Consider the following 11,619-nt stretch of genomic DNA (forward strand, 5'->3'; position numbering starts at 1 on the left):
GAAAATTTTGATAAGAAAATTTTACCGATTATGTGTTTAATTATGGAAAGGACCAAATTGCATAAAATGCAAAAGTTGGATTCTAGTAGCTATAAGTACCAAATAGCTATGGAATTCAAAACTTGACGTCCTTATATGGTAATTAGACCATTAAAAAAAGTTAGTAGATATTTTTGATGAATCATTCATGGAAAATTAGAAAAAGGCAAGGACTAAATTGGAAAGTGGAAAAAATTAATGGATGACAAATAATTAAATAGAAATATTATCATTTTATATCATCTTCATCCAAAAAATTCTATGGAAAACCTAGGAGATAAAGGAAATTGATCAAGATTAATTAGATCCTGAAAGACCTAATACTGAGTTAGATTAAGGAAAACAAAAAAGTTTCGGATTAGTAGATTTCGTATACGAACAAGTATCAAGGTAAGTTCATGTAACTAAATTATGCAAATTTATATGTTTGAATCAAATGTTGTATATGTGAATTGTATAATTGTCATGTATATGAAATTGATTGAATATTTGATAACGTCTAATATGTAACAGGTCATTTTTCAGTGAAATCGGAACAGTGGTTTTGGGACCATAAATTTGACCCAAAAAATAAAATTTATTTTTATTTTATTAGATGATCCATATTATGATAGACATGTCATGTGAAAAATTTGAAACGAATATTTTATCGATTAAGTGTTTAATTATGAGAAGGGCTAAATCGCATAAAATGTGAAAGTTGAATTCTAGTAGCTATAAGGATTAGATAGCTATGGAATTCAAATATAGAGGTCCTTATATGATAATTAGACCATTAAATAAAAGTATGTAGATTTTTGGCAACTCATCCATGAAAAAATTAGAAAAAAGAAGGGGCTAAATAGGAAATTGAAATAATTAATTAATTAAAAGATGATAAAAAGAAAATATCATCTTATTTTGTCATCTTCAACCCCAAAATTTTATGGAAACCCTTGGAGAGTGAGAAGAAACATTCAAGGTTTAATTGGGTAAGTTTCCTTGTCCCGTTTTTAATAATTTTGATATTTTTGAAACCAGGATAGTTTAGCCTATCTATTTGGGGGATTAATTTCAAAAATTATCAAAGTATGGAAAATGGGTCATGGATGGATATGCTGAAAATTAGAAATTTATTGTAGAAAATGAAAGGTTGTTGATAGATAAATAACTTTTTCAAAGTGATTTTTGATGAAAACATAATTTAGGGACAAAAATGTGAAGTTGTGAAATTTGATGAAAACTTCTAAAATTTTATGAATACATGTGCTATGAAATTTGTAATGGGGTTTTGGTTATGCTTGGAATAATGAGTAAATTGCTCAAGTTTCATTTTTCGACCCTAGGGACGAAATTAGAATTTGTGGAAAAGTTAGGGGCAAAATGGTAATTTTGCCTAGGGTGTAAATTGAGTCTGAATAATATAGATCCAGACAACACAAATTCGAGGATAGACCAAGGAAAAGAAAAGGTTTTGGATTAGTAGATTTTATACGCGAACAAGGGTCGAGGTAAGTTCTTGTAGCTTAATCGAGCATGTAAATATGTTAAATTGAATGTTGTGTTTGTATGAAATATGACTTATATTTATGTACATGATTTGAATGCTATAATGAAAAATATAATACATGCTTGAAATGGTGAAAACGGGTTAAGTCCCGATTGAATATTGGATTCTGATGATTATATGCGCTTTCCCAAAATGAATAAGATCCTGCATTTGTTGTGGTCAGGATTTAGCTCGGGCGAGTAATCCTATTGACCTTGTTATAGAAAAGATTTAGCCTGGATGAGAAATTCTAATATAGTACCTCTTGAGTATACGTTACGATTAGGGTTTAGCCTAGACCAGTAATCCTAATTGAGCTCTTCTGAGCACACATTATGTAACGGATTTAGCTTGGACTGGTAATCATTTTATATGATACGTGGCTCGAGAGTATCTTCCTTAAGTAAATTCCCTAATGGGTACCCTCGAATACGAATTGACGGATTATGGAATCGTACACCTCGAGTGTACTGCTTGAGCATCCATCGAAATTTCAGTTATTAAACGAACATAAAACTCTTGACGTAGTATGAGAATTATGAGATGAAATGATAATGATTTGAAAGAATATTGCATGATGAGCTCATCTATGTTTACTTTATTGTTATGAAGATTTTGGTGACTAACAAGTTTGATTGAATGCATGTGTTTAGGCAATGTTGCTAATGGATGGTAAACATGACATTGTATGCTTAGATTTAATAATGGGATTGGTAAGTTTAGTTTCCGTTATACGAGCTTACTAAGCATGTATTGCTTACTCCTTTTTATTTTCCCTGTCTTATAGTGCTCAGAAGCTCTCGAAGGTTGAAGGATCATTGGAGCATCGTCACACTATCAACTAGTTATTTTGGGTATATGTAGTAAAATAATTTTGATATAATGACATGTATAGGACAACTTGACCATTAGTGGCATGTTAATGATGCTTGTAATCTAGCCATTGGAATGGCTAGTAATGGTTTATTTTGGTATGACTAAGTAGGTTATTGTGATATGTTAAGTATGTGTGATCAAATGATGTTAATGCCTAAGTTAATCCAAGGTAAGTTTATATGCATGTAATGGTATACCATGATGAATGATAGAATTGTTTAATTTGAATGCTTGGATTGGTTGGTATTGGATGTGTGTTTCAAGTGCAGGTTTTGGGTGAAATTTTGGGTAAGAAATGAAGCTAGAAATGGCTTCATTTTGTCCACACGGGCAGGCACACAGGCGTGTGTCTTGACTGTGTATGACACAGGGCCTAGTAACACGGGCATTTGGTTAGGTCGTGTGTCTCCTGCACCTTAATTTTAAGAAACAGAATGCTCAGAATCGAGCACATGGGCAGAGATATGGTTGTGTGTCTTAGCCGTGTGTGCTACACAGCCTAGAACATGGGCGTATATCTTGGCTGTGTGAAACCTACACCTAATTTTGAATTAAATTAATTAAGCACACAGCCTAGCACACGGGATTGTGGCATGGCCATATGTACGAGTCACAGAGTTACACAGGGTCAAACACGGCCCGTAGCACGGGTGTGTCCCTTGGACCATACGAGCGTGTGAGCCTTGCACCTTGGAAAATTTTTGAAATTTCATGAAAAATTCTTAGAGCTTCTGATTTAGTCCCAACTCGATTCTAATACTTGTATTGGGCCTCGAGGGTCCAATCAATGGATGTTTTGAATGATCTCGATTAGTGTATAAGAATTTAGAGAAATTATTTGTAAAATGTTCTAAAACTTCTGGTAATTCTCTGAGACCCTGTTCTAACTGCAGGTATGGGTTAGGTGTGTTCTATTTAGCAGTATCAGAGCTACGATTTAGCCGATTCTCAGATATGACGTAGTGAACACGAGTTTAGCTATACATGCCATTATATATATTATGATAGTGTGATGACTCCTTATCATTTTAAATTTGTTTTTCGTATAGTAATATCATCCAACCTTGCTGGAGCTGAATCCCAATTTCAGTTCAAAGGGTTGCATCTGGGTCGGGTAGTGAAATGCCCGTGTTTGTGGGCCTAAGTGAGGAGGCAAAATAAACCTTCTTTCAAATGATGAATGAATGGTTTACACAGTATCTGAGAACAAACCCCGCTGTATATCGACCTCCCTCAGCTATTCCTCAACCGGTTCCTGATGTAGCACAAGGTGCTGAACTTGTTAGAATTGGTAAGCCTCCAATAGATAAAATCCATAAAGATGGGACAGAAGAATTTAGAGCTACCGCAAATGATGATCCGAAAAGAATTGAGTTTTGGCTAAAAAATACTATTCGGGTTTTTGATGAATTATCCTATACACCCGTCGAATGTTTGAAATATGTAGTGTCTCTATTGAAGGATACAACTTATAATTGGTGGAATACCATAACTTCGGTTATACCGAGAGAGAATGTTACATGGGAATTCTTCCAGGCTAAATTCAGAAAGAAATATGTTAGTCAAAGATTCATGGATCAAAAAAAGAATGGAATTTTAGAACTCAAGCTGAGAGACATGACTGTATCCAAATATGAACGAGAATTTGTTCGGTTCAAAAAATATGCCAGAGAATGGGTTCTAACCGAGGCTGAAATGTGTAAACATTTTGAAGAGGGTTTAAATGAAGATATCAAGTCATTGATTAAAATTCTCGAAATAAGGGAATTTGCGGTGTTAGCTGATCGAGCACACAAAACTGAGGAATTAAGTAAAGAGAAGAAACAACCTGAAAGAGAGGCTCAGGTTTCTAGAAAAAGAACTATGAGTAAGTCACAATCATTTTCTTCTAAGAAATTAAAGAGGTATTATGATCGTGTTACCACCTCTACAGGATATTTTGGAAGAGAGCGGGGCTCTCAACGTTCTAACCCAAGGTCTTCATCTCTATCTGTGACCAATATGGGTAGTGTTGGTAATCCCAAACTGATATGTAAACATTGTAACAAATTTCATCATGGGGAATGTCAGTCTAGAAGTGGAGCTTGTTTTGGATGTGGTTTATTTGACCATTTTCTCAGAGATTGTCCAGAAAGAGTTAAAAAAGAGATAGAACTAGCTCCAAAGCCTGGTAATCCTGTTTCGAGAGGCAGACCACCTCGTCATCCCAGTAATGTTAGTGGTAGTTGAGGTACTACTAGAGATACAACAGTTAGATCCAAGGTACGAGCACCTGTAAGAACATATGCTATTCGTGCTAGAGAGGATACCTTTGCACCAGACGTCATTACTGGTACATTTTCTCTACTTGATACTGATATTACTGCATTGATTGATCATTGTTCTAGACACTCATACATATGTACGGACTTAGTGACTGTTAAAAATTTACCTATTGAATTCACTGAATTTCTGGTTAAAGTTTCAAACCCCCTGAGCCAGGGTGTTATGGTAGATAAAGTTTGTAAGAACTGTCTGTTGATGGTAAAAGGTTATTGTTTTTCGGCTGACTTGATGTTAATACCATTTGACAAATTTGATGTGATTTTAGGAAAGGATTGGTTAACCCAACATGATGCAGTGGTGAATTATAAGCAGAAATATATTTTATTGAAATGTGAGAGTGGTGAATTACTTCATGTTGAATATGATAAACTGGATGGATTACCTAGTGTGATTTCAGCAATATCAGCACAGAAATATGTCAAAAAGGGTTATGATGCTTATCTCGCATATGTGTTTGATACTAAAGTATCTGAGTCAAAGATTTAGTCAGTGCCGATTGTATGTGAATTTTCTGATGTATTTCCAGAAGAATTACCTAGTTTACCACTGGATAGAGAAGTGGAATTCTCTATAGATCTTGTTCCGAGAACAACATCTATATCCATAGCACCTTACAGGATGGTTCCTACTGAATTGAAAGAGCTGAAAGTACAGTTACAAGAGTTGGTTGACAAAGGTTTTGCTCGACCTGGTTCTATTTGTAAAGAAGAAGGATGGATCGTTGAGGTTGTGTATTGATTACAGACAACTCAACAAAGTTACAATAAAGAACAAGTATCATTTGCCTCGAATCAATGACTTGTTTAACCAGTTAAAATGTGCCACTATATTAAAAGATTGATCTCCATTCTGATTACTATCAATTACGGGTAAAAGATTTAGATGTACCAAAGACAACTTTTAGAACCAGGTATGGACACTATGAGTTTTTTGTGATGCCATTCAACTTGACAAATGCACCTACAGTGTTTATGGATCTGATGAACAGAATTTTCAACTCGTATTTGGATAGGTTTATAGTGGTATTTATAGATGATATTTTTGTTTAATCTCGAGATAAAAATGAACATACTGAGCATTTGAGAATAGTGTTGCAAACCCTGCGAGAGAATCAATTGTACGCCAATTTCAGTAAATGTGAATTTTGGTTACGGAAAGTTAGTTTTCTCGGGCATATAGTATCTGTTAGTTTTCTCCGGCATATAGTATCTGCTGAAGGTGTCAGAGTAGACCTGAATAAAATTTCAGCCATTATTAATTGGAAGCCACCGAAGAATGTGTTTGAAGTCTGAATTTTTCTAGGACTAGTTGGTTACTATCAGCGATTTGTAAAAAGTTTTTCAATGATAGCTTCTCCGATGACTCGTTTACTACAGAAAGATGAAAAATTCGAGTAGACTGATAAATGCTAGCAGAGTTTTGACAAATTAAAAGCTTTATTGATAGAAGCACCAGTGTTGTTCAGCCAGAATCAGGTAAGGAATTTATAGTTTACAGTGATGCGTCCTTGAATGGTTTAGGCCGTGTCTTGATGCAAGAAGGTAAAGTAGTAGCCTATATTTCAAGACAGCTAAAGCCACATGAAAAGAACTACCAGACGTATGATCTTGAATTGGCAGCTATTGTGTTCGCATTGAGAATCTGGCGGCATTACTTGTTTGGTGAAAAATGTCAGATATTCACTGATCATAAAGTCTGAAATATTTGATGTCACATAAAGATTTGAACTTAAGACAGCATAGAGGGCTTGAATTACTGAAAGATTATGATCTTGTTATTGACTAACATCCGAGAAAAGCCGTTATGGTGGCAGATGCCTTGAGCAGAAAATCCCTATACACTTTGCGAGCAATGAATACCCGATTGTCATTATCTGATGATGGTTCAATTATAGCTGAGTTAAAAGGTAGATCAACATTCTTGTAGCAGATATCTAAAGCTCATAAAAAATGATAGTAAGTTGCAAGCAAAACATATACAAAGTGAATCGGCTCCTGACTCAGAATTTCAGATCAGGACTGATGGTTGTTTGTTATTCAGAGGCAAAGTATGTGTACTGAAAAGTTCAAAACTAGTACAGAAGATTTTGAATGAAGCTTATAATGGTAACATGTCTATTCATTCTGGTAGTACTAAAATGTATAATGATCTAAAAAAAATATACTGCTGGCCAGGAATAAAATAGGATATTTCTGAGTTTGTATCTAAATGTTAAATATGTCAGCAAGTAAAAGCTGAACATCAGTTGCCTTCTAGACTATTGCAGCCGGTTATGATACCAAAATGGAAATGGGAAAGAATTACTATGGACTTTGTATCAGGGTTACCCTTGTCTCCAAAGAAGAAAGATGCCATTTGGGTAATTGTTGACTGGTTGACAAAGTTTGCACACTTTATTCCAGTGCATATGGATTATTCCTTCGACAGATTGGCTGAATTATATGTCTCTGAGATTGTCAGATTGCATGGAGTGCCTGTCTCTATTATTTCAGATAGAGACCCTCGATTTACATCTCGATTCTGGAGCAAATTGCAAGAAGCTCTAGGTACTCAGTTACACTTTAGTAGTGCATTTCATCCCTAGAGAGATGGTCAATCTGAACGTGTAATACAGAACTTGGAAGATATGCTTCGATTTGTATACTTGAGTTTGAAGGTAACTGGGAAAAGTATTTGTCTTTAGTTGAATTTGCTTATAATAACAGTTATCAGTCTAGTGTCAAAATGGCACCGTATGAAGATTTGTATGGTTGCAAATGTAGAACTCCATTGTATTGGACAGATCTCAGTGAGAAAAAGTTACACGGAGTTGACTTGGTCCAAGAGACCAAGGAAAAAGTGAAAGTTATTCGAGACAGTTTGAAAGTAGCCTTTGATCGTCAAAAGTCTTATGCTGATCTGAAACAAAAAAAATAGAATTTCAAGTCGGTGACAAAGTATTCTTGAAAGTATCGCCTTGGAACAAAGTTCTCCAGTTTGGTCATAAAGGACAACTGAGTCCATTGTTTATTGAACCATACGGAATTACAGAAAGAATCAAATCGGTTGTATATCGATTAGCTTTACCACCATAACTTGATCAAATTCATAATGCTTTTCATGTGTCTATGCAACGATGGTATCGATCTAACCCCTCACATGTTATCTCTCCAACAAAGGCAGAGATTCAACCTGATATGACATATAGTGAAGAACCAATCAAAATCTTAGCTTGGGAAACAAAAGAGTTAATAAATAAGAAGGTAGCGTTAGTAAAAGTTCATTGGCAACGACATGGTATAAAGGAGGCTACCTAGGAGCTAGAGGATAGTATGAAGAAGCAATACTTGAATCTTTTTACTGGTAAGATTTTCGAGGACGAAAACCCCTAAAGGGGGAGAGTTGTAACAACCCATTTTTCAGTGAAATTGGAACAATAATTTCGAGACCACAAATCTGACCCAAAGATAAAATTTATTTTTATTTTATTAGATGGTTCGTATTATGATAGACATGTCGTGTGAAAAATTTGAAACGAAAATTTTATCGATTAAGTGTTTAATTACGAGAAGGCCTAAATCGCATAAAATGCGAAAGTTGAATTGTAGTAGCTGTAAGGATTAAATAGCTATGGAATTCAAAACTAGAGGTCTTTATATGGTAATTAGACCATTAAAGAAAAGTATGTAGATTTTTGGTGACTCATCCATGGAAAAATTAGAAAAGAGTAGGGACTAAATTAGAAATTGAAATGATTAATTAATTAAAAGATAATAACAAGAAAATATCATCTTATTTTGTCATCTTCAACCCCAAAATTTTATAAAAATCTTAGGAGAGTGAGAAGAAACTTTCAAGGCTTAATTGGGTAAGTTTCTTTGTCCCGTTTTTAGTAATTTTGATATTTTTGAAACCGGGATAGTGTAATCTATCTATTTTGGGATTAATTTGAAAATTTATCAAAGTATGGAAAATGGGTCATGGATGAATATGCTGAAAATTAGAAATTTATGGAAGAAAATGAAAGGTTGCTGATATGTAAACAACTTTTACAAAGTTATTTTTGATGAAAACATGATTTAGGGACTAAAATGTAAAGTTTTGAAATTTGATGAAAAATTCTAAAATTTTATGAATACATGTGCTATAAAATTTGTAATGGGGTTTTGGTTAGGCTTGGAATAGGGAGTAAATTGCACGAGTTTCATATCTGAGCCTAGGGATGAAATTGGAATTTATAGAAAAGTTAGGAACAAAATGGTAATTTTGCCTAGGATGTAAATTGAGTCCGAATAGTTATAAAATATGTGAAATTGATGATTAAAGCTATTTATATAGATCTGGACAACACAAATTCGAGGTTAGACTGAGGAAAAAAAAGGTTTCAGATTAGTAGATTTTATACACGAACATGGGTTGAGGTAAGTTCATGTACTTAATCGAGCATGTAAATATGTTAAATTGAATGTTGTGTTTGTATGAAATGTGACTTGCATTGATGTACATTATTTCAATGCTATAATGAAAAATATAATACATGCTTGAAATGGTGAAAAAGGGTTAAGTCCCGATTGAATATTGGATTCCGATGATTATATGAGCTTCCCAAAATGAATAAGATCCTGCATTTGTTGCGGATAGGATTTAGCTCAGACGAGTAATCCTATTGACCTTGTTATAGAAAGGATTTAGCCCGGACGGGTAATCCTAATATAATACCTCTTGAGTATACGTTATGACTAAGGTTTAGCATGGACTAGAAATCCTAATTGAGCTCTTTTGAGCATACGTTATATAAAGGATTTAGCCTGGACTGGTAATCCTATTATATGATATGTGGCTCGAGAGTATGTTCTTTGAGTAAGTGCCCTAATGGGTACCCTCGAATATGAATTGACGGATTATGGTACCGTACACCTCGAGTGTACTACTTGAGTATTCATCGAAATTTCAATGATTCAACGAACATAAAACTCTTGACGTGGTATGAGAATTATGAGATGAAATGATAATGACTTGAAAGAATATTGCATGATGAGCTCATCTATGTTTACTTTATTGTTATGAAGATTTTGGTGACTAACAAGTTTGATTGAATGCATGTGCTTAGGCAATGTTGCTAATAGATGGTAAACATGACATTGTATGCTTAGATTTAATAACGGGATTGGTAAGTTTAGTTTCCGTTATACGAACTTACTAAGCATGTAATGCTTACTCCTTTTTATTTTCCTTGTCTTATAGTGCTCGGAAGCTCGCGAAGGTTGGAGGATCATTAGAGAATCGTTACACTATCAACTAGTTATTTTGGGTATATATAGTAAAATAATTTTGGTATAATGGCATGTATAGGACAACTTGGCCATTAGTGGCATGTTAATGATGCTTGTAATCTAGCTATTGGAATGGCTAGTAATGGTTTATTTTGGTATGACTAAGTAGGTTATTGTGATATGTTAAGTATGTGTGATCAAATGATGTTAATGCCTAAGTTAATCCAAGGTAAGTTTATAAACACATATGCATGTAATGGTATACCATGATGAATGATGGAATTTTAATTTGAATGCTTGGATTGGTTGGTATTGGATGTGTGTTTCTAGTGCAGGTTTTGGGTGAAATTTTGGGTGAGAAATGAAGCTAAAAATGGCTTTATTTTGTCCATACGGACAGATACATGGGCGTGTGTCTAAACCGTGTGTGACACACGGCCTGGTAACACGGGCATGTGGTTAGGCCGTGTGTCCCCTGGACTTTAATTTTAAGAAACAAAATGCTCAGAATTGAGTACATGGGTAGAGACATGGCCATGATCTCAGCCGTGTGTGCTACATAGCCTAGAACACGGACGTGTGTCTTGGCTGTGTGAAACCTACACCTACTTTCGAATAAAATTAATTAACCACAAGGCCTAGCACACGAGTGTGTTGCATGTCCATGTGCACAAGTCAGAGAGTTACACGAGGTCGAACACGACCTGTAGCATTGGCGTGTCCTGGGGTCACAAGGGCGTGCCCCTTGGACCATACGGGCGTGTGAGCCTTGCACCTTGGAAAACTTTTGAAATTTCGTGAAAAATTCTTAGAGCTTCCGATTTAGTCCTAACTGGATTCTAATGCTCGTACTGGGCCTCGAGGGTCCAATCAAGGGACGTTTTCAGTAATCTTAGTTAATGTATAGGAATTTACATAAATTATTTGTAAAATGTTTTGAAAGTTTCGGTAATGCTCCGGGACCCTGGTCCGACGGCGGATACGGGTTAGGGGTGTTACACGATAAATGTTAAGTTCCCTTTGAACAAATGAAAGTCGATGGATACAAGTTTTCTGTAATGGTTGTGGTCTTGCATATGTTGTAGACGCACCATAGCTCAAGAGAGCATCTCGTTAATAGCCCTCTCGAGCTTCGCGAATAAGGTTCTTACAAGCTTCCCGTTACAGCTCTTTGGAGCATCCCAATAGGTTCTGATCCTAAATTTTGTTGTGGACACACCTTAGCTCTTATGAGCATCCCAATTATAGGCTCTTCATGAGCTTTCCGTTAAATTGGCTCTTTGTGAGCTTTCCGATAGTGATCACTTGAACTTTACGATATTGGCTATCCGGAGTTTCTCGTTACATGGCTCTTTGTGAGCTTCCCGATATGGTTTTTTGTGAACTTCTCGATTATAGCTCTTATGAGCTTTCCCTTATATAAGTCGGGTAAGCTTCCTAATAGGCTCTTTATGAGTTTCCCAAAGTGGCTTGGTGTGAGCTTCCCGTTACAAGGCTCGAGAGTGTACTTCTCTGTTATGTGCCTTAATTGGGTACCCCCTGAACACGAATTGACGAATTATAGTAATGTACACTAAAGTGTACTACATGAGCGTATCC

Source organism: Gossypium hirsutum, chromosome A03 (assembly GCF_007990345.1).
Source record: "Gossypium hirsutum isolate 1008001.06 chromosome A03, Gossypium_hirsutum_v2.1, whole genome shotgun sequence".
NCBI lineage: Eukaryota > Viridiplantae > Streptophyta > Magnoliopsida > Malvales > Malvaceae > Gossypium > Gossypium hirsutum.